Source organism: Bufo bufo, chromosome 3 (genome assembly GCF_905171765.1).
Source record: "Bufo bufo chromosome 3, aBufBuf1.1, whole genome shotgun sequence".
NCBI classification, from domain to species: domain Eukaryota; kingdom Metazoa; phylum Chordata; class Amphibia; order Anura; family Bufonidae; genus Bufo; species Bufo bufo.
The window spans coordinates 707,542,783-707,568,367 of record NC_053391.1 but is presented as its reverse complement, the minus strand read 5'-3'; positions in this window follow the sequence as shown (position 1 = coordinate 707,568,367).

Below are 25,585 nucleotides of genomic sequence, written 5' to 3'. Positions count from 1 at the left end.
TTTTCCTTACTCACAGATCACAACCCGTTGGTGTGGCTGAACAGGGTGTCAGGAGACAATGCCCGGCTGCTGCGCTGGAGTTTGGCGCTGCAGCATTTTGACTTTACCATCCACTACCGCCCTGGGAAGCAAAATGGCAACGCCGACGGGTTATCCAGACAAACTGAACTTGAAAAGTGATCTGTGAGCGCTCCTCCGGACATCCCCAAGCGGATCCGTTGGGATCAGACTGTGTATGCCGGCTTGGTTCTGGGGGAGCATTGTGGCAAACCTAGCCACTTACAGAATGTCTTTCTTGTCTGTACCTCTTCCCCTCCCCCCTTTTCCTTGTACCATAGTAATCTATGTATTGTATGTAAATGAGGCTGTTGGAGGTTTGAAACCAGGTGCGCATGCCTAGTAAAGTCAGTGACTCCCAAACTGTGTGTCGTCCAGTCACTGGGGAAATTGTCTCTTGGTTATTGACCTGCTTCTTCAGCTACAAGGGGATTTAAGTGAAGATATTGAGGGTATACCGTGAAGCTCCGCAACAGCTTGAATCAGCAGAGTGACTTGCAGCGCTACGTGACCCAAGCTTATATAGAGGCTGGGTCACATGCTGCACTGGCCAATCACAGCCATGCCAATAGTAGGCAAGGCTGTGACGGCCTCTTGGGGCAGGTAGTATGACGCTTGTTGATTGGCTGCTTTGCAGCCTTTCAAAAAGCGCCAAGAAAGCGCCGAACCCCGAACCCGGACTTTTACGAAAATGTTCGGGTTCGGGTCCGTGTCACGGACACCCCAAAATTCGGTACGAACCCGAACTATACAGTTCGGGTTCGCTCATCCCTAGTTAGAAGGCTTAGAAGTTTAGAAGCAATTCCTCAAATTTTTAAGAAAATTGCCAAAACCCAGTTTTTAAGGACCAGTTCAGGTCTGAAGTCACTTTGTGGGGCTTACATAGTGGATACCCCCATAAATGACCCCATTATAGAAACTACGCCCCTCAAGTTACTCAAAACCGATTTTACAAACTTTGTTAACCCTTTAGGCGTTCCACAAGAATTAAAGGAAAATGGAGATCAAATTTTTAAATTTCACTTTTTTGGCAGATTTTCCATTTTAATCAAATTTTTTCTTTAACACATTGATGGTTAACAGCCAAACAAAACTCAATATTTATTACCCAGATTCTGCGGTTTTCAGAAACACCCCACATGTGGTCATAAACTGCTGTATGGGCACACGGCAGGGCGCAGAAGAAAAGGAACTCCACATGGCTTTTAGATGCCATGTCCCATTTGAAGCCCCCTGATGCACCCTTACAGTAGAAACTCCCAAGAAGTGACCCCATTTTGGAAACTAAAGGATAAGGTGCCAGTTTTATTAGTACTATTTTTGGGTACATATGATTTTTTGATCATTCATTATAACACTTTATGGTTCAAGGTGACCAAAAAATTGTTTTTTTTAGCACCGTTTCTATTTATTTATTTTTACAGAGTTCACCTGAGGGGTTCAGTCAAGTGACATTTTTATAGAGCAGATTGTTATGGACGTGGAGATACCTAATATGTATACTTTTTCTCATTTATTAAATTTTTACACAATAATAGCATTTTTGAAACAAAAAAATTATGTTTTAATGTGTCCATGTTCAGAGAGCTATAGTTTTTTTATTTTTTGAGAGATTTTCTTATGTAGGGGCTCATTTTTTGCGGGATGAGGTGACGGTTTTATTGGTACCATTTTGTGGGACATACGCATTTTTGATCACTTGGTGTTGCACCTTTTGTGTTGCAAGGTGACAAAAATTGCTTGTTTTGACACTGTTTTTTTTTGTTTTTTTTACGGTGTTCATCCGAGGGGTTAGGTCATGTGACATTTTTATAGAGCTGGTTTTTACAGACGCGGCAATACCAAATATGTCTATTTTATTTTATTTTTTCTATTTTTTCTATTTTTTTTTATTTCTTACTTGGGGACTTTTTTTTGGGGGGACTTTTTTTTTTTACATGTGAAACTTTTTTTTATTTTATTTTTTCAACCCTTTATTTTTTATTTTTTTTATTTTACACTTTTCATCCCCCATAAGGTCATACAAGACCTCTGGGGGACATTTACTTTTTCATTTTTTTTTCACTGTTGATTTCTCTGACATAGGAGCCCCAGTTACAGGACAAATACACCCCCCAGAGAGGCTGTACAGCAGCAATCCAGCGCTGTACAGTCTCAGAGCAGGGCTGATCGAGGTCTCTGAAAGACCTCACACAGCCCCTGCACTCTCCGGTCCCGGCGGTCACATGACTGCCGGGCCGGAACAGGAAGCGCACAGCGCTTCCTGCTCTGCATACACAGCGCTCGGTGAGCGCTGTGTCTGCAGCGATCCTGAAGGCAGGGACACCTGGGCACTGTCCCTGCCTTCTCTCTGGGTTGCCCTGCTGTCACTGACAGCGGGCAACCCGATCAGCAGCTGCACGATTAGCGTGCAGCTGCAGTTTCTAAATGGACGTTCTGGAACGTCCGTTCAGAAATAGAGATCCACCCATAGGACGTTTATATCCTATGGGCGGACGGAAAGTGGTTAATATAATCTTCCATGGCCTTGCGTTCGGGCTTAGAAAGATTATAAATTCTCCCCTTAGCTCTATAGTACAATCATAAGGTCTATGGGGGGGTAGAACCTCCGGGGTTGGTGATGAGAATACATCAGAATATTCCCTAACAACAGTGGGGAATATATCAGATTCTACTGAGACCCCAGCCTGTACCACAGACAAGCCCCCATCTCACCAACTCCCCCTTGGACCAATCTATAGTGGGGTTACATAGTCGGAGCCAAGGCAACCCTAGTGCCACCTCAACCGGTAGGTTCTCCAGGACTAAAAAGGAACATCTCTCTGAGTGGCACACACTCACGGTTAGAGAAATCTCCGAGGTACATGAGCTCACCGTACCACCAATAAGAGGAGTAGCATCAATAGCCATGACATGGATAGGAGTTGGTAAAGCAAACATTGGAATACCCAATCTTACAGAGTACTCAGGGTCAATAAAGCTGACCGCTGAGCCAGAATCAATAAAGGCCTTACCCGGCCATTTATCTACCCCCAGAGAAATAGTAATGGGTACCGAAAGCTTACATTTAGAAAAATCATATAGACCAAAGGTCTTGGCAGGTAGGCTTTCTAAGGTGATCAAAGCTATAATTCATGAAGATCAGACTGGTTTTATACCTGGTAGAACGATATATTCAAACAGAAGAAGGTTGTACCTTAATATTGAGGCTAATAGAATAGAAACTGGTGAGAAAGCTATACTTTCATTGGATGCTCAAAAGGCATTTGATTGTATTGAGTGGGAGTATTTATGGGCAGTCTTGAAAAGGGTCGGCATAGGGGAGGCATTTATAAGATGGATCCAGCTTATATATTCCAACCCGAGGGCTAGAGTGATGGTGGACGGGAGCTTGTCCCTGCCTCTTGCCCTCTATCGGGGCACTAGGCAGGGATGCCCTCTCTCCCCATTACTATTCGCTATTGCGATTGAGCCCCTGGCAAGTATAATAAGAAATGATAGGGAGTTCAAAGGTTTTCAATATGTGGAAGGAGATGAAAAATTATTAATGTACGCTGACAATATTTTATTATTTATGCACAACACTGGGGACCAGTTTAATAGAGTAATAGATATAATCGATAAGTTTTTTTTTTTTCTGGTCTAAATATTAATTGGGGGAAATCCCATATGATGTTATTAGGAGATGCGCAATCACAGAAGGACTCAAGGGTGCAGGTGCTTGAGAAACACAAGAGTTTTAAATATTTAGGTATACAAATCTCCGGAAATATAGAAGCATATGAAAAACTAAATGTACTCCCCATAATAAAAGAACTTAGAACTAAAATACATATTTGGAAAAGATTACAGCTGTCAATTCAGGGTCGGATAAACCTAATAAAAATTATTTTTCTCCCAAAAATACTGTGTCCTACAAAATGCCCCATTGAGACTGCCGCAGAATATTTTTAGGTTATTAGATAGTCTAATGGGGGATTTTATTTGGAAAGGCGCTATCCCTAGGATAAAAAAAGAAGTGCTTCAGCTCCCAGTAAGAGAGGGGGGATTAGCTGTTCCTAACTGGTTTTTTATTATTTAATAACACAATATAGTCAGATAAAAGGGAGTTTGAACAGTTTAGTGGGAGGCAGGAATTAAATTAATTGGGTTGGAGAGTGGAATGGAATCACTTAGAGGTATTGGAATCTGGTACACTAGGGAAAAATATTACAGGAAATAGAATATTGAATTCACTGGAGTACATATGGGTGGAAGTTAAAAGAATATTAGAGATTAAAGGGGTTTTCCCACTTTGCTAAATCAGCCTCACCTGCAGCCAGCTCTGCTGGTACTTCCTGGTTTTCTGCAGCTAAGGCTGGGCGGGCTTAGGCAGCTAGAGTGAAGGCCAGCCACGCCTCCTTATGACATCACACTGAGTCCTGTGCTCGTTCATGTGAAGACTATGACTCATCAGGCTCACTGGCTCCCGGCAGTGTCTGTGAAGCTTATCTCTCCTGGTGTGGATTGCTATCACTCAGCAAGCAATGCTAAATGATCTTAGAGAGTTGCATTTTGATGTCCTGAATACTATCCACACATAAAACTTTCCAAATATATTCAATACTATATCTGTGCATCAAAAACTGTAATTTACTACAGCACAAATGCATGACACCTTGTATAAATATGATTTGTTTTTTACTCCCCTAAAACAACCACTGAACAGCACAGATGCTGTATTCTTACCATTATAGCTGTACTAAATTGAGTAATAACATTCATATCCAACTTTTCTATATATCAGTGTATTCCCCTCCCCCATGTCATCTAGATTTCCACTTTTCTCTGTCATACCTTGCTAATCCACTCCCCTGCTATCCCTGTGGATGCTTGTAACACGATTAGCTCTGCTACATTTTATGGTTTTCCATACATATAATATAGTTGCCCCCAGTGTCCATACATATAATATAGTTGCCCCCAGTGTCCATACATATAATATAGTTGCCCCCAGTGTCCATACATATAATATAGTTGCCCCCAGTGTCCATACATATAATATAGTTGCCCCCATTGTGCATAAAATTCATATAGTTGCCCCCAGTGTGAATAGATATAATATAGTTGCCCCCAGTTTCCATACATATAATATAGTTTCCCCCATTGTGCATAAAATTCATATAGTTGGCCCCAGTGTCCATAAATATAATATAGTTTCCCCCATTGTGCATATAATTCATATAGTTGCCCCCATTGTGCATAAAACTCATATAGTTGTCCCCAGTGCCCATAGATATAATATAGTTGCCCCCAGTGTCCATACATATAATATAGTTGCCCCCAGTGTCCATAGATATAATATCGTTGCCCCCAGTGTCCATACATATAATATAGTTGCCCCCATTGTGCATAAAATTCATATAGTTTCCCCCAGTGCCCATAGATATAATATAGTTGCCCCCATTGTGCATAAAATTCATATAGTTGCCCCCAGTGTGAATAGATATAATATAGTTGCCCCCAGTGTGAATAGATATAATATAGTTGCCCCCAGTTTGCATACATATAATATAGTTGCCCCCAGTGTCCATAGCTATAATATAGTTTCCCCCAGTGCCCATAGATATAATATAGTTGCCCCCATTGTGCATAAAATTCATATAGTTGCCCCCATTGTGAATAGATATAATATAGTTGCCCCCAGTTTCCATACATATAATATAGTTGCCCCCAGTGTCCATAGCTATAATATAGTTTCCCCCAGTGCCCATAGATATAATATAGTTGCCCCCATTGTGCATAAAACTCATATAGTTGCCCCCAGTGTCCATAGATATAATATAGTTGCCCCCATTGTGCATAAAATTCATATAGTTGGCCCCAGTGCCCATAGATATAATATAGTTGCCCCATTGTGCATATAATTTATATAGTTGCCCCCATTGTGCATAAAACACATATAGTTGGCCCAAGTGCCCATAGATATAATATAGTTGCCCCCAGTGTCCATACATATAATATAGTTGCCCCCATTGTGCATAAAATTCATATAGTTGCCCCCAGTGTCCATAGATATAATATAGTTGCCCCCAATGTGCATAAAACTCATATAGTTGGCCCCAGTGCCCATAGCTATAATATAGTTGCCCCCAGTGCCCATAGATATAATATAGTTGCCCCCAGTTTACATAGATATAATATAGTTGCCCCATTGTACATAAAATTAATATTGTTGCCCCCATTGGGCATAAAATTCATATAGTTGCCCCCAGTGTCCATAGTTATAATATAGTTGCCCCCATTGTGCATAAAATTCATATAGTTGCCCCCAGTGTGAATAGATATAATATAGTTGCCCCCAGTTTCCATACATATAATATAGTTGCCCACAGTGTCCATAGCTATAATATAGTTGCCCCCAGTTTCCATATATATATTATAGTTGCCCCCAGTGTCCATAGCTATAATATAGTTGCCCCCAGTGCCCATAGATATAATATAGTTGCCCCCAGTTTACATAGATATAATATAGTTGCCCCCATTGTACATAAAATTAATATAGTTGCCCCCATTGTGCATAAAATTCATATAGTTGCCCCCAGTGTGAATAGATCTAATATAGTTGCCCCCAGTGCCCATACATATAATATAGTTGCCCCCATTGTGCATAAAATTCATATAGTTGCCCCCTGTAACGGACCGTTTCAGCAGACAAGGGGTTAAAATCCGTTCAGGCGATGTGCCCCTTTCTGAGAGACAGGCACAGCTACTGCAGAACACCAATGTCCCGAACTGGATACAAAGTAGCACTCCAAACTGGAACCTCACGAATAGCTGCTAGCAGACGAACGGGGATCAGCTTACACTTCTGGCAATCAGTCTCTAACAGCATACAGCGGATATCCCCAATAACGAGACAAGGCTCCGTGTTGAGGGTCAAGCAGTGGTCTGAGGTGCTGGCACACCCAGCCTGGTTTTTATTACAGTTGTTTGCAAATACAGGTCTGCCCACAGGGAGGTATAAAACAACCAAGCCCATCTGGTGTAAACGCCCCTAGGGGACCAGAATGAAGACTGTGACATAGGACAGATACAACATATCCCCACAATGCATCATGGTTTCCTCCTCTCTGTCCCGGAGACAACCTGAGGAGCAATCCAATTATCTCTCAGGACAAAGGGAAATCACCAATACACATGTGAGGACAACAGAACAGACATCACCATTTAAACACACAATGGGACAATGGCACAATAGAAACACACCCAGCATATTCCTCCCAAGCTGACAAGTTACACTTATTATAAATTGTTACAACTTTGTGAGTTTACATTGGCCATACATATAACTTACATCAATTTAAACAGTATAACTTGGGGACAAACCTATCCAAAATTCACTTGAATAGGTTCAGGGGTTTAAAAGTTAGTATGGGCCATAATCCTGAGGCAAGAGGCTGATAAACAGGCCTCTCCAAAACCCAGTGGCGAGGTTGGTTTCGCCACACATCTCCCCCCCCCCCAGGGAAGACTAACCAGATACCTGACCTCACGCCGGTCGGTACCTGAGTTAGTCTAGCAGCCCACCCACAACCCAATACTGGACCTGTTGCATTGGGTAGCCTGTCTCTGTCCAGTGAGTCCACCAAGGTTATGTTGGAAGCTGGTACTCCCGGTCTCTGTGTTGCTCCCTGGCTTAGAGTCTGGTTGTTGGAGGGGGAGACCGACTGTCTCTACCCCCTGTGCTGTAAGTGCAGAGACCACGGTCCCATCTGCACTGTTGTGGGGCTTACTGTCTCCCCCTGGTGCGTTAAGCTGCCGCTGGGGAGAGGGGGTAACGAGCTCCTCTCCCATACATACTTCCAGCCGCTGGGGAGGGCGACCGACCGTCTCCGCTCCCAATACAGTGTCCTGCTGCTGGGGAAAGGAGACTGGGCTCTCTATTCCCTGCTGGACACTCTGCCGCTGGGGAATGGAGACTGGGCTCCCAATTCCCAAAAAATCACTCTGCTGCTGGGGGGCAGGAACAACTACCTCTGCCCCCTGTAACTCAGCCTGCCGCTGGGGAGGGAGGATGCTGCTCTCCTCTCCCTGCATTTCACACTGCCTTCCCGGCATATCACTCTGCTGCTGGGGGGCAGGAACAACTACCTCTGCCCCCTGTAACTCAGCCTGCCGCTGGGGAGGGAGGACGCTGCTCTCCTCTCCCTGCATTTCACACTGCCTTCCCGGCATATCACTCTGCTGCTGGGGGGCAGGAACAACTACCTCTGCCCCCTGTAACTCAGCCTGCCGCTGGGGAGGGAGGACGCTGCTCTCCTCTTCCTGCACTTCACACTGCCGCTGGGGAATGGAGACTGGGCTCCCAATTCCCTGCAATTCACACTGCCGCTGGGGAATGGAGACTGGGCTCCCAATTCCCTGCTGGACACTCTGCCGCTGGGGAGGGGAGACTGAGCTCTCTCTGTCCCGCAACTGTAACTTCCGATGGAGGTCCACCCAACGTGGCAGCTGACCGTCACCTTCTGCCCGGTATAGTACCGTCTTGAACACTAGACTCCTCACGAACTTCACGTATTTCTCAGCTGGATTGGGTCCGAAGAAGTTCAACCGCAACCACATCATACGGTCAAATTCCTCCACAGAGTATCTGTACTCCACTGCTGGTTCCATCCTGGTGCTTTTAGGGTCGCTGTACTGAGACATGCGTTGCCCTTAAGTTGTAAAATCCAAAGAAATGGTGTCTCCTGTAGCTGTCCTTCTGGCTGTAGGAACGATCCCGCTGCTTGCCACCAATGTAACGGACCGTTTCAGCAGACAAGGGGTTAAAATCCGTTTAGGCGATATGCCCCTTTTCTGAGAGACAGGCACAGCTACTGCAGGACACCAACGTCCCGAACTGGATACAAAGTAGCACTCCAAACTGGAACCTCACGAATAGCTGCTAGCAGACGAACAGGAATCAGCTTACACTCCTGGCAATCAGTCTCTAACAGCATACAGCGGATCCCCGCAATAACGAGACAAGGCTCCGTGTTGAGGGTCAAGCAGTGGTCTGAGATGCTGGTACACCCAGCCTGGTTTTTTATTACAGTCTTTTCAAATACAGGACCGCCCACAGGGAGGTATAAAACAACCAATCACATATCAGTTACATCCCACATATTCCCTCCCCTTATCCTGAGAGGAAACTCAATTACACATACAGTTAAAACATACTTTCTACCTAACTTTCATAACTCTAAAACCATACATCACATTCACATAAAAATTACATATTCACAATCAATCCATTCAGGGGAACAACATATTACAAAATGGCATGAATCAGACCAGGGGTTGAGAAGTTAGTAAAAGTATCTTTTGGGCCCTGGCTGGCAGCATGGCAATCTGGCTCAAGCAGGTTTTACAGAGACAATACATCCCCACAATGCATCATGGTTTCCTCCTCTCTGCCCTGGAGACACCCGAGGCGTAATCCAATTATCTCTCAAGACAAAGAGAAATCACCAATACACACGTGGGGACAATGGAACAGACATCACTTACTCAAACATACAATGTCCCACCCTTTACAATACACATAGACATTTAACACATTCCCAGACAGCTCAAGTCTGAGTGCATATTATTAGGTGAATGGCACTCAGACAACATGAATGCAATAAAATGAGCTAACTGGGTACCCTCACATAACATACAATACAATTACACAGACAGATGGTTCTGTCACACATCTCAAAACCCCACATGTCCCCATATGGCTTGGATCTGAGCGCTCAGATGCCACAAACACAGTCAAATCGCCATGGGGTTTAAGTTTTGCATGGGCTGATGAGAGGGCCCATAATCCTGGGGCAAGAGGCTGATAAACAGGCCTCTCCAAAACCCAGTGGCGAGGTTGGTTTCGCCACACATCTCCCCCCCCCCCAGGGAAGACTAACCAGATACCTGACCTCACGCCGGTCGGTACCTGACTTAGTCTGGCAGCCCACCCACAACCCAATACTGGACCTGTTGCATTTGGTAGCCTGTCTCTGTCCAGTGAGTCCACCAAGGTTATGCTGGAAGCTGGCACTCCCGGTCTCTGTGTTGCTCCCTGGCTTAGAGTCTGGCTGTTGGAGGGGGAGACCGACTGTCTCTACCCCCTGTGCCGTAGGTGCAGAGACCACGGTCCCATCTGCACTGTTGTGGGGGTTACTGTCTCCCCCTGGTGCGTTAAGCTGCCGCTGGGGAGAGGGGGTAACGAGCTCCTCTCCCATACATACTTCCAGCCGCTGGGGAGGGCGACCGACCGTCTCCGCTGCCAATACAGTGTCCTGCTGCTGGGGAAAGCAGACTGGGCTCTCTATTCCCTGCTGGACACTCTGCCGCTGGGGAATGGAGACTGGGCTCCCAATTCCCTGCAATTCACACTGCCGCTGGGGAATGGAGACTGGGCTCCCAATTCCCTGATTGACACTCTGCCGCTGGGGAGGGGAGACTGAGCTCTCTCTCTCCCGCAACTGTAACTTCCGATGGAGGTCCACCCAACGTGGCAGCTGACCATCACCTTCTGCCCGGTATAGTACCGTCTTGAACACTAGACTCCTCACGAACTTCACGTATTTCTCAGCTGGATTGGGTCCGAAGAAGTTCAGCCGCAACCACATCATACGGTCAAATTCCTCCACAGAGTATCTGTACTCCACTGCTGGTTCCATCCTGGTGCTTTTAGGGTCGCTGTACTGAGACATGCGTTGCCCTTAAGTTGTAAAATCCAAAGAAATTGTGTCTCCTGTAGCTGTCCTTCTGGCTGTAGGAGCGATCCCGCTGCTTGCCACCAATGTAACGGACCGTTTCAGCAGACAAGGGGTTAAAATCCGTTTAGGCGATATGCCCCTTTTCTGAGAGACAGGCACAGCTACTACAGGACACCAACGTCCCGAACTGGATACAAAGTAGCACTCCAAACTGGAACCTCACGAATAGCTGCTAGCAGACGAACAGGAATCAGCTTACACTTCTGGCAATCAGTCTCTAACAGCATACAGCGGATCCCCCCAATAACGAGACAAGGCTCCATGTTGAGGGTCAAGCAGTGGTCTGAGGTGCTAGTACACCCAGCCTGGTTTTTATTACAGTCTTTTCAAATACAGGACCGCCCACAGGGAGGTATAAAACAACCAATCACATATCAGTTACATCCCACATATTCCCTCCCCTTATCCTGAGAGGAAACTCAATTACACATACAGTTAAAACATACTTTCTACCTAACTTTCATAACTCTAAAACCATACATCACATTCACATAAAAATTACATATTCACAATCAATCCATTCAGGGGAACAACATATTACAAAATGGCATGAATCAGACCAAGGGTTGAAAAGTTAGTAAAAGTATCTTTTGGGCCCTGGCTGGCAGCATGGCAATCTGGCTCAAGCAGGTTTTACAGAGACAATACATCCCCACAATGCATCATGGTTTCCTCCTCTCTGCCCTGGAGACACCCGAGGCGTAATCCAATTATCTTTCAAGACAAAGAGAAATCACCAATACACACGTGGGGACAATGGAACAGACATCACTTACTCAAACATACAATGTCCCACCCTTTACAATACACATAGACATTTAACACATTCCCAGACAGCTCAAGTCTGAGTGCATATTATTAGGTGAATGGCACTCAGACAACATGAATACAATAAAATGAGCTAACTGGGTACCCTCACATAACATACAATACAATTACACAGACAGATGGTTCTGTCACACATCTCAAAACCCCACATGTCCCCATATGGCTTGGATCTGAGCGCTCAGATGCCACAAACACAGTCAAATCGCCATGGGGTTTAAGTTTTGCATGGGCTGATGAGAGGGCCCATAATCCTGGGGCAAGAGGCTGATAAACAGGCCTCTCCAAAACCCAGTGGCGAGGTTGGTTTCGCCACACATCTCCCCCCCCCCCCCAGGGAAGACTAACCAGATACCTGACCTCACGCCGGTCGGTACCTGACTTAGTCTGGCAGCCCACCCACAACCCAATACTGGACCTGTTGCATTTGGTAGCCTGTCTCTGTCCAGTGAGTCCACCAAGGTTATGCTGGAAGCTGGCACTCCCGGTCTCTGTGTTGCTCCCTGGCTTAGAGTCTGGCTGTTGGAGGGGGAGACCGACTGTCTCTACCCCCTGTGCCGTAGGTGCAGAGACCACGGTCCCATCTGCACTGTTGTGGAGGTTACTGTCTCCCCCTGGTGCGTTAAGCTGCCGCTGGGGAGAGGGGGTAACGAGCTCCTCTCCCATACATACTTCCAGCCGCTGGGGAGGGCAACCGACCGTCTCCGCTCCCAATACAGTGTCCTGCTGCTGGGGAAAGCAGACTGGGCTCTCTAGTCCCTGCTGGACACTCTGCCGCTGGGGAATGGAGACTGGGCTCCCAATTCCCAAAAAATCACTCTGCTGCTGGGGGGCAGGAACAACTACCTCTGCCCCCTGTAACTCAGCCTGCCGCTGGGGATGGAGGACGCTGCTCTCCTCTCCCTGCACTTCACACTGCCGCTGGGGAATGGAGACTGGGCTCCCAATTCCCTGCAATTCACACTGCCGCTGGGGAATGGAGACTGGGCTCCCGATTCCCTGCAGGACCGGTGGAGAGACCTCGGTCCCATCTCTACCTGCCACCTGGGGTCCTTCCCAGTAACACTCTACAATATCTGCCCAGCTGAATGGGTCTGGATCTGGGTCTGTCACCTTACTGTCCTGCTGAGCCTTCTCAATGGAGTGGAAGAGATCTCGGTAGTCCTGCTCCAGTTCCCACTCCAGGGTTGCTAGGTGAGCCAGGTCTTGCTCTACCTCATGGGGGTCATCCCACTCATGCCTAGCCTCCCTCTCATAGAAAATGTCCTGAAGTCTGGACTGTGCAGGGCTCCCGAAGTCAGGCTCTGCAAAGGACTCCCATAACAAGCCAGGACCATAAAACTCCTCTCCCTCTGGCTTGTCATGTTTGGCTGTCCAGGGTATATACTGTGCCATATACCACCAAAGCGCCTGGTAGGCATCCTCCAGCCATAGCTCCTGCCATACCCGGTGCTCTAGTTCTTTCACCCATTCCTCCAGGGGCTGCTCTCCCAGGAAGGGCATCCGCAGGGCCACTTGCTTCTGCAGCCGCTGGTCTTCACTGGGGAGACTCTCACCCCGCTGGTATTGTACATTATCCAGGGCCTGGTACCAGATGCCTTTCCTTAATGCATCCCGGCCATCCAGGTCCTTCTCCTCGTATAACACTGCTGGTTCCATCCTGTTGCTTTTAGGGTCGCTGTACTGGGACATGCGTTGCCTTTAAATTGTAGAATCCACAGAAATGGTGTCTCCTGTAGCTGTCCTTCTGGCTGTAGGAACGATCCCACTGCTGCCACCAATGTAACGGACCGTTTCAGCAGACAAGGGGCTAAAATCCGTTTAGGCGATGTGCCCCTTTCTGAGAGACAGGCCCAGCTACTGCAGAACACCAACTCCCGAACTGGATACAAAATAGCACTCCAAACTGGAACCTCACGAATAGCTGCTAGCAGACGAACAGGAATCAGCTTACACTCCTGGCAATCAGTCTCTAACAGCATACAGCGGATCCCCCCAATAACGAGACAAGACCACTGCTTGACCCTCAACATGGAGCCTTGTCTCGTTATTGGGGGGATCCGCTGTATGCTGTTAGAGACTGATTGCCAGGAGTGTAAGCTGAGTCCTGTTCGTCTGCTAGCAGCTATTCGTGAGGTTCCAGTTTGGAGTGCTATTCTGTATCCAGTTCGGGACATTGTTGTTCTGCAGTAGCTGGGCCTATCTCTCAGAAAGGGGCACATCGCCTAAACGGATTTTAACCACTTGTCTGCTGAAACGGTCCGTTACACCCCCAGTGTGAATAGATATAATATAGTTGCCCCCAGTTTCCATACATATAATATAGTTGCCCCCAGTGTCCATAGCTATAATATAGTTTCCCCCAGTGCCCATAGATATAATATAGTTGCCCCCATTGTGCATAAAATTCATATAGTTGCCCCCAGTGTAAATAGATATAATATAGTTGCCCCTAGTGTCCATAGCTATAATATAGTTTCCCCCAGTGCCCATAGATATAATATAGTTGCCCGCATTGTGCATATAATTCATATAGTTGCCCCCATTGTGCATAAAACTCATATAGTTGCCCCCAGTGTCCATACATATAATATAGTTGGCCCCAGTGCCCATACATAAAATATAGTTGCCCCCAGTGCCCATAGATATAATATAGTTGCCCCCATTGTGCATATAATTCATATAGTTGCCCCCATTGTGCATAAAACTAATATAGTTGGCCCCAGTTCCCATAGATATAATATAGTTGCCCCCATTGTGCATAAAATTCATATAGTTGCCCCCATTGTGCATAAAACTCATATAGTTGGCCCCAGTGCCCATAGATATAATATAGTTGCCCCCAGTGTCCATTCATATAATATAGTTGCCCCCATTGTGCATAAAATTCATATAGTTGCCCCCAGTGTCCATAGATATAATATAGTTGCCCCCATTGTGCATAAAACTCATATAGTTGGCCCCAGTGCCCATAGCTATAATATAGTTGCCCCCAGTGCCCATAGATATAATATAGTTGCCCCCATTGTACATAAAATTAATATAGTTGCCACCATTGGGCATAAAATTCATATAGTTGCCCCTAGTGTCCATAGTTATAATATAGTTGCCCCCATTGTGCATAAAATTCATATAGTTGCCCCCAGTGTGAATAGATATAATATAGTTGCCCCCATTTTCCATACATATAATATAGTTGCCCACAGTGTCCATAGCTATAATATAGTTGCCCCCAGTTTCCATATATATATTATAGTTGCCCCCAGTGTCCATAAAATTAATATAGTTGCCCCCATTGTGCATAAAATTCATATAGTTGCCCCCAGTGTGAATAGATCTAATATAGTTGCCCAACGTTCTATATAAAAATGCCCCCATTGAATTCACTATCAACCCCCTTTATTGCAGAGTTTTCAATAATCGTTGGTCGATTAGTGGGCCAGTAGATATTATACTTACAGTATCCCGTTCCTCCGACGTCCGTCCGCTCACTCCGCTGACTCGCCCGAACTGTTCGGATGGCCGCGCATGCGCAGCTCTATCTAAGACGCGGTGGATATACTGCGCATGCGCGGTCGTGCGCATTCATGTAATGGAGAGGCCGGCCGATTATTTCTTAGCCTGTAGTGCGCAGGCGCGGCGAAACGATGCGGCCGGCGAAAAGCTGGCCGTATCCATGGGACACCAGTGTACACAATGATTTCTAATAGAAGCTGTTTGCTGAAGATTTTATCATTTTTTTAAAAGACATATATAGGAAGAAATGTTCAATGGGGGAAAATAAATGTGGGTAAACCGATTTAATGAAGTGGGAATAACCCTTTAATGGTTTTTTGCAGTATACACCTATTTGGAAAAATTTTAATTTAAAGGAATTGCAAACGATTAGGACTTATATAGACTGGGGAAAAAGGGGATGAAATATTTAGGTCAAGTATTTGAGGAAGATAAACTGAAGGACTTCAATACATTGGTTAGGGAGTTTGGGATCCCCCAAAAGGATATCTATAAATATTTTCAGCTTAAGAACGCTTTGATGACAGTGGTGCATGTAGATAAATACAGAAAGGAACAATCAGATAGACTACATAAATTTAGCAACGGAGGAGAGGGCTTTTGATGGGGGTTCACATAAGATATCACAGTTTTTTATACTGCATAGATTACATCGATCTCCTTGGATGTTAAAGAGAATGGGTGTGAGAACTTCAGATAAGTTACATATCTTATACACTGTTTTTGGAGATGCCCTAGGCTTTTTAGATATTGGAAAGAAATAGCAGAGACAGTATTAGTATTTTTTGAGGTTCAAGTTTTTGAAGATCCAGTAATTTGTATATTAGGGGCAACTCAACATCTGAAGTTAAATAAAGAGACACGATTGGTTTTGGGTAAAGTACTATTTCAAGCTAGACTCCTTATACTTAGGAAATGGGTAAAGGAGATCCCCCCACAGTGGGTCAGTGGCGAGAAGCAGTTGTCAACCTGATTAAAGTGGAACGGGTGACAGAGTTATATTAAAAAAATCTGAAAAAATTAATGAAATATGGAAAAATGGTTATATTAGGGCCGGATGCTTATCTTTTTTTTTTTTTTCTCTCTCCTGTCCCTCTCCCTCTCTCTAAGGCCTCATGCACACAACTGTTTTTTTTCACGATCCGCAAAATGGAGTCCGTAGGTCCGTGATCCGTGACCGTTTTTTCGTCCGTGGGTCTTCCTTGATTTTTGGAGGATCCACGGACATGAAAAAAAAGTCATTTTGATGTCCGCCTGGCCGTGCGGAGCCAAACGGATCCGTCCAGACTTACAATGCAAGTCAATGGGGACGGATCCGTTTGACGTTGACACAATATGGTGCAATTGCAAACGGATCCGTCCCCCATTGACTTTCAATGTAAAGTCAGGAGTTAATATACCATCGGATCGGAGTTTTCGCCAATCCGATGGTATATTTTAACTTGAAGCGTCCCCATCACCATGGGAACGCCTCTATGTTAGAATATACCATCGGATTTGAGTTAGATCGTGAAACTCAGATCCGACAGTATATTCTAACACAGAGGCGTTCCCAGAATATACTAAAATAACTGTGTAAATGACTGCCCCCCCTGTATTTAACTCATTGGTGGCCAGTGCGGCCCCCCTCCCTCCCCTGTATTTAACTCATTGGTGGCCAGTGCGGCCCCCCTCCCGCCCTTGTATTTAACACATTGGTGGCCAGTGTGGCCGGCCCCCCCTCCCTCCCCTGTAGTTAACACATTGGTGGCCAGTGCGGCCGGCCCCCCCTCCCTCCCCTGTAGTTAACACATTGGTGGCCAGTGCGGCTGGCCCCCCCTCCCTCCCCTGTAGTTCTGTAGATTCATTGGTGGCCAGTGGCCCCCCCTCCCTCCCCTGTAGTTCTGTAGATTCATTGGTGGCCAGTGGCCCCCCCTCCCTCCCCTTCCTAATTAAAATCTCCCCCCCTATCATTGGTGGCAGCGGAGAGTACCGATCGGAGTCCCAGTTTAATCGCTGGGGCTCCGATCGGTAACCATGGCAACCAGGACGCTACTGCAGTCCTGGTTTCCATGGTTACTTAGCAATTTTTAGAAGCATTATACTTACCTGCGAGCTGTGATGTCTGTGACCGGCCGGGCGCTCCTCCTACTGGTAAGTGAAAGGTCTGTGCGGCGCATTGCTTATAGCACAGACCCTTACAGGGATCACAGCCCCCTGTAAGAGATCGGGTGCTGCCAGGCAGCAGGGGGCAGTCATGTATACAGTTCAAAGTATATTCTAACTAGAAGCGTCCCCATCACTATGGGAACGCCTCTGTGTTAGAATATACTGTCGGATCTGAGTTTTCACGAAGTGAAAACTCATCTCTGAAAAAGCTTTTATGCAGACGGATCTTCGGATCCATCTGTGTGAAAGTAGCCTACGGCCACGGACCATTGACGCGGATGCCAATCTTGTGTGCATCCGTGTTTTTTCACGGACCCATTAACTTGAATGTGTCCGTGAACCGTTGTCCGTCAAAAAAATAGGACAGGTCATATTTTTTTGACGGACAGGAAACACGGATCACGGATGCGGCTGCAAAACGGTGCATTTTCCGATTTTTCCACTGACCCATTGAAAGTCAATGGGTCCGCAAAAAAAAAAAATACGGAAAACGGCACAACGGCCACGGATGCACACAACGGTCATGTGCATGAGGCCTAAGGGTGGCGGGTGGGTATTTGGGATAAAAGAAAAAAGTCATTATAATATTTATTAATTCGTAATATGGACTTTTGTATTGTTCAGTTGTTGTGATTTGTGTATAAGTTTTTACAAAATTGAAATAAAAAAGGATAAAAAGAAAAAAAAAATATTCAGGGTGTACCTGGTCTTTAGGTTGCCTTGCCTTAGGAGACTTGACAGAGAGGACCTTCTTAGGACACTGGTTGATCCAATGGTCAGGATCTCCACAGTAAAAGCATTCTCCACGTCTGTGGCGAACATTCCCTCGGGTCATGCCAACCTGCATGGGTTCCTCGGTGGAGACCTCAGTGTTGTCTCTGGGATAGGCCTCTGGCTGGACCACCATCTGGGAAGAGAACTGTCGTTCCTGTCGTCTCTCTCTAACCCATCGGTCAAGTTGGACAACAAGGGTCATCATCTCCTCTAAGGTCTCTGGAAGTTGATAACTGACCAGAAGATCCTTTAAATTATCAGACAGACCTGACCTGAACTGACTCTTCAGGGCTGGTTCGTTCCATCCTGAGGGGACACACCACCTTCTGAATTGGGTGCAATAATCCTCTGCAGGTAGATTGCCCTGAACCAGTGCCTTTAGAGCCGTCTCGGCTACCAGAGCCCTGTCTGGTTCATCATAGAGGGTACCCAGGGCCTGAAAGAACCCCTCCACAGAAGTTAAACAACTGACGCCAGCAGGTAAAGAGAACGCCCAGTCCTGGGGATCACCCTGTAATCGGGAAATGATAATGCCCATGCGTTGACTCTCGGGGCCAGAGGACAAGGGGCGCAAACGAAACTAAAGTCTGCAACTCTCCTTAAAAAAGAGTAACTTCTTCCGGTCTCCAGAAAAGGGTTCTGGGAGCTTAATCTGGGGTTCAAAATGCAGACTGGAGGCCTGAGGAGTGGAAGAACCTTGCCTTAACTCAAAAGAACTGAGTTTTTCCCCTAGCTCCTGCACCATCTGCGTCAGATTAGAGACATGGTGAGTCAGGGTCATCAGAGGATTCATTATACAGTGGTTATTGGGCCTGTTAAACTGTAACGGTCACGTACACACACACACACAGGGGGGAGGATAGTGACAACTGCGCTCCACCCTCACCCCTGGCCCTGCCTACTTGCCTCACGAGTCCTGATGACAGGGGACAACTGGACGGCAGTCCCTAACTTAGGATACATGCGGGAAGGACAGACAAGACAAATAACGGATAGTGAACGGACCGGGTCAAAACCAAGAGGACAACGCAGTACAGAGGGATAAGCAAAGAAAGGTCAGGAGAAGCCGGGGTCATAAATACCAGGAGAGTCGAGAAGTACCAAAGGAGTCCGCAAAGAATAGTCAGGTGGAAGCCGAGGTCAAAATACCAGGAGGGATGCGCAGTACAGGAGGAGCAGGCAAAGGATCGTCAGGGAACAGGATCAGGTAAGTATACAGGTATCCAACAAATGCCAGGAACCTAAATTAACAGGCAACCTGTGGCCAGCAGGCTGCATGTATTTATAGTGGGGAGTGAGGGTCATGTGACGTGGCCAGCGTCACATGACCGACAGACCGACCAGTCGAGCACCGAGTGATCAACTCGGCGCTCAAGGCAGACCTAGGAGCAGTGAGCCTCCCAGCTAGCAAAGCCGCCCTGGGAACGAGGTCAAACACAGATCCTCGCTCCTGAAGCTAAGCAGCAGGTCTGCGGCTGATGGGAGACAGAGTGCACCTTCGGCACCCCGTTACACTGCTGTTTGCCAATCTTGCATGGCGGCTTGTGAGGTTTCCAGCATATCCACTCTGCCCCCAATGTGTCTCACATCTTGGCGGAGGGAGGCCAGCTCATGAGCCACTGGTTCCAGAGATTTAGATAAGGTCTTTTTAAGGAATTTCCTTGAGATCGGAAGACTCTGTGAGCCCCTTATTTCCTCCGTATCGCTCTCGCCGTCTGCGGCCTCGTGTTCACTCATGGAGGCTTCGGTTTGTGGTGCGGGCGCCATCTTGGATTCTTTAGCAGCACATATAGCAGCGGCTTTCCTGATGAATTTATCCATATCATCTTCACCAGTCGGGTTCTTTTGATGGCGGGTGTTGTCCCCTGGTTTGGAGTTTCCTATTTTCACTATTTTAAGTCGGGTGTGCAGGCTCCGCCCCCCCCACAGGAGTTTTGACAAATTACAGCCAACCTTACACACAGCTTGTGTGGGAAATTCCCCTAGCACGAGCTGCTAGAATCATTACACCAGAGATAGAAGCTGAACAGACATTCACTCCACTAAGAGCTGTGTTTTATGGAAGCAGAGAGGCAAAAATAGGTATTTAAAACAGTTATATAATGTTCGTATTGTTAATATAGAAATTAGAACTGTATACTGAACCAGCTATATGTGTGTTTACTTACAGTTCCACCAATTGCAAACCACAAATTCAATTGCAAACCACAAATTCAAATGCAAACCACAAAGTTCACAATCCAAATTCAAATTTCATATTGCAATCCAAATTGCATACAACCATATCAGATTATATTCAACCAATCTGCCAATAGTTACTGCTAACTGCATATTGCAAATTGAGACCAAATTCAGCAAGTGAACTATTAGTTAGAGATCATAAAGTGCTTAAATAACTTAAAGAGGACCTTTCACCAGAATAAAGCATCTAAACTAACTATACAGACGTGTAGAGCGGCGCCCAGGGATCCCCCTGCACTTACTGTTATCCCCGGTAGGCAAAAAGAAAAAGGCAGGCGTGCTCAAACCCTGTTGCACCGAGCACGGACCATGCCGGGAACCACAGCGTAACTTAAGTAAAGGAGAAAAAGAAGTCCAGCTCGATTAAAATGTCACCTTTATTTTTCAGTGCAGATTAAAAGCCAGTTACACTCCAGTTACATGTTTCGGATCAAGGACAATAGCGATCCTTCCTCATGACATACACATACTGAGGAGGAGGTTGGATATATAGCGCCTCCACCTGGAAGCAGGTGGACGCACTAACTACAAGCTCCTCCTAAAATGAAATTGACAGCACATGCTGAAAGGCATGGTGAATAAAAACAAAAGAACACACATGGCTTATGGATCAAAAAATCAATAATGTAGCATCAAATCGTGTTTCCGATTAAGTCCACTCGGTATGGTGGACCCCATTTTAAAGATCCAGAACGACTCACGGTTCAAAAGCTTCTTTTTGTAATTCCCACCCCTTGATGGTGGAGTAACCCTCTCCAGGCCTTGCACCGTTAAACCCTCTGTGTCACCGCCATGCACCGCTGAGAAATGCAGGCTGACCGCAGACACATTCCTGGCATGTGGATGAGGGATGTCAGAGATGTGCTGCGTAGTCCGACCTGGAGGCCATTGGTGGTGCAGCCAATGTACTGGAGGGAACAGAGGGGGCATGAGATACAATGCACCACGTGAGTGCGGTTACAGGTAATGTATTGTCTGATGGAAAAACATTGCTTCATGGCAGAGGAAAAGACCTCCTTGCCAGGTCGCATATAGGAGCAACACGTGCAGATCTTATGTCCACAGTTATAACTGCCGAGAAACCGCAGCCAAACTGGAGAGGCTCGTGCCCCCTCAGTGAATAGAGAGGGGCAGAGTCTGTTACCCAGCGTGGGCGCTCAGCGGGCTGAGCACAAGATGCCACCTCTCAGGACACTACTCCATTGGTCATCCGTTGACAATATAGGTAAGTGCTTTCTTACTATGTTACAAATCTGCGAGTATTGTGTACTATAGGCAGTGACAAGAACAGGCGGACGAGAATGCCGTGACTGGTGAGTGTTCTCAGAGCGACGTGTGCGATTGTGGTGAGTGAATAGTAATGTCTGTCTAGGTCTGGACAGGGCCGGCTACTGGGCGTGTTCCAGACCGTGCTGGGAATATTGTCTGGTGGAGAGGCGAGCGGCCGCAGAGCGCATCTCCATGCGGCATGATGCGTCCTGAGTGCAGTTTCGTCTAATGCGAATAAACTCACCCTTGGGAATATTTTTGGCAACATGAGGAGGATGGCAAGATGCCGCGTGGAGAATTGTATTGCCCGCGGTTTCCTTGTGAAAGGTGCGGGTGTAAATTAAATTGGTGCGCGCATCACCCTCAAGAGACAAATCCAGAAAAGAAATACAAGTGGCATGAGAATGCAGAGTGAATCTCAAGTTGCATGTGTTGCTATTCAAAAACTCCCCAAAGAGTGGTATGGCCGCCACATCGCCCGACCATATGAATAGCAGGTTGTCGATGTAACGGCCATACCACTCCAGAGAGGATGCCCAGGGACTAGTCTGCTCCCACCAGGCCATATACACGTTGGCCAGGGAAGGGGAGAATTTAGCTCCCATAGAAACTCCCGATAATTTCAGGAAAAACCTGTCATTAAACATAAAAAAATTGTGTTTTAAAAGAAAAAAAAACACATCGCCCACGTAGCCCTGAAAGGGAATAGAAAAATCTGAATACACAGCAAGAAACCAACTTAATGCCTTGATGGCCAAATCATGTGGAATAACGGTGTAGAGGGAGGTCACGTCTGCAGAGATCCATGCAAAACGTGACTCCCACTTCAGGCTGTGAAAGGCCTGTAAAACACTCCTTGTGTCCTGCAGGAAACCGGGTCTATCCTGCACCAGAGGCTGGAGCAGAGAGTCAACCCAGGCTGAGAGGTGTTCCGAAAACGAGCCAATGCCCGACACAATAGGACGCATTGAAGGAGGAAAACCTCCCTCGTGTATCTTGGGAAGGGAGTGGAAAATGGGGATCACGGGAAATTGGACAAAAATAAAGTCCCTTTGACGTTGATTCAAATAACCACTCTCCAAACCCTTCTCCAAGAGGCATTGTATTCGTTGCTGGAAGAGGGGAGTCGGGTCACCTGGAAGCTCCTCATATACCGAGTTATCCTGTAACATTAGTGTATTTTGTAATTTATAGATAGCTTTATCCAGGATGACCACCGCTCCCCCCTTGTCAGCCGATTTAATAGAGATGTCGGGCATTGACTCGAGTTTGGACAAGGCCTGTCGCTCAGTATGTGACAAATTGTTGAAAACTGTTGCCCTAGGAGATTGCGTGTCCGCTTGTAGAGCAACTAGATCCCGTATAACTGATTCCTGATAATGGTCCATGGCAGGAGTGCGTGAATGGATGGGATAAAACCCATATTGTCAACGGATGACCAATGGAGCAGTGTCCTGAGAGGTGGCATCTTGTGCTCAGCCGCAGAGCGCCCACACTGGGTAACAGCCCGCAGAGCGCCCACGCTGGGTAACAGCCCGCAGAGCGCCCACGCTGGGTAACAGCCCGCAGAGCGCCCACGCTGGGTAACAGCCCGCAGAGCGCCCACGCTGGGTAACAGCCCGCAGAGCGCCCACGCTGGGTAACAGCCCGCTGAGCGCCCACGCTGGGTAACAGCCCGCAGAGCGCCCACGCTGGGTAACAGCCCGCAGAGCGCCCACGCTGGGTAACAGCCCGCTGAGCGCCCACGCTGGGTAACAGACTCTGCCCCTCTCTATTCACTGAGGGGGCACGAGCCTCTCCGGTTTGGTTGCGGTTTCTCTGCAGTTATAACTGTGGACATAAGATCTGCACGTGTTGCTCCTATATGCGACCTGGCAAGGAGGTCTTTTCCTAGGCCATGAAGCAATGTTTTTCCATCAGACAATACATTACCTGTAACCGCACTCACGTGGTGTATTGTATCTCATGCCCCCTCTGTTCCCTCCAGTACATTGGCTGCACCACCAATGGCCTCCAGGTCGGACTACGCAGCACATCTCTGACATCCCTCATCCACATGCCAGGAATGTGTCTGCGGTCAGCCTGCATTTCTCAGCGGTGCATGGCGGTGACACAGAGGGTTTAACTGTGCAAGGCCTGGAGAGGGTTACTCCACCATCAAGGGGTGGGAATTACAAAAAAAAAGCTTTTGAACCGTGAGTCGTTCTGGATCTTTAAAATGGGGTCCACCATACCGAGTGGACTTAATCGGAAACACGATTTGATGCTACATTATTGATTTTTTGATCCATAAGCCATGTGTGTTCTTTTGTTTTTATTCACCATGCCTTTCAGCATGTGTTGTCAATTTCATTTTAGGAGGAGCTTGTAGTTAGTGCGTCCACCGGCTTCCAGGTGGAGGCGCTATATATCCAACCTCCTCCTCAGTATGTGTATGTCATGAGGAAGGATCGCTATTGTCCTTGATCCGAAACATGTAACTGGAGTGTAACTGGCTTTTAATCTGCACTGAAAAATAAAGGTGACATTTTAATCGAGCTGGACTTCTTTTTCTCCTTTACTGTTATCCCCGGGCGCCGCTCCGTTCTCCGGTTATAGCCTCCGGTATCTTCATAGTTAGGCTCCACCCAGGGGAACCTGCAGCGGTCTCCTTCTCCTATGCTGTAGCGCTGGCCAATCGCAGCGCTCAGCTCATAGCCCGTATGAAGATACCGGAGGCTATAATGGGAGAACGGAGCGGCGCCCGGGGATAACAGTAAGTGCAGGGGGATCCCTGGACGCCGCTCTACACGTCTGTATAGTTAGTTTAGATGCTTTATGTGGCGGAACCCGCCTCGCCACTGGGCATTGGAGAGGCCTGGCTGCCCGCCTCCTACCTGCTGACTATGGCCCCTGGTAAATTGGTACGTTTGAATGCAATTTGGGCATGTGGTATTTTATATTGCTGCTACTGGCCCTTTAATGGCCATCCGTGGACATGTTATGACTTTTAGGAACAATGCCCCTTTAAGACTGTGTAGCAGATTGCATTCAGGCCGTCTTAAATATTATGTATGTTATTGTGGGTTCGGTTAAATTGTATTGCTGTGTATTGTTAACTGTATATATCTTGCTCTTACTGTAATGTTTACTATGTTAAAGGCATTGCTTTTCTGTGCCTCTTCCCCTCCCCCTTTTTCCTGTCCCATTGTTCCCCCGGCAGGGTGTTGTCGCAGGGACACCAGTTTAAACCAGCTGCTCTGTCCCTCCTCCATCTCCCATCAGCCCTGCTATTGTCTGCCCCCACCCTTCCTTGTACCAGAGTCCTCTAGGTGCCCTATTGTATGTAAATGAGGCTGTCGGGGGGTTTAAAGGGGTGTGCTATGTCTAAATAAAGTCAGTTCCTGTTTTAACCCTCAAGGTGAAGTGTCGTCTCATTCTTGGGGGAGGATTGATTGCATGCTGTCCCAGTTTGACTGCTAGGAGTGTAAACCTATTCGTATGGTTTCCTATTCAACTGTCTACAGCATTCATATGCTTGAAGAGGATTTATAGGCTTCTTCGGTTCGGTGATGGTGGTGTCTGCCAGAGTGCTTGGAAACCTCAGGAAAATGCTAGGAGCATCCATCAACGGAGGTACTCAGTCGGGGTGCCAGGTGATACGTTACACTTTATTCTGGCGAAAGGTCCTCTTTAAAGTGAGAGTACAGATACTGAAGAGAGAAATATATCTACCATTTTATGTTGAATGACAAAATTGAACAGTTCAACCACCATCTTATGCATACCGCCATTTTGTGATATCTTTTCAACACGTTTTGTACATGGACTATCTGCTGCGGAGGCGGCAGTGTTATATATGAAGAAAAGTTGAAGTTAATAATGAAGTTATTTCAAGCATTTGGTGTGATCTTTAAACCTACTGTTTCCATAGAACGGGTTACAGAGTAACAGACAGTCTGGTTAGACTAAAAGTCAGAGATATCAGAATT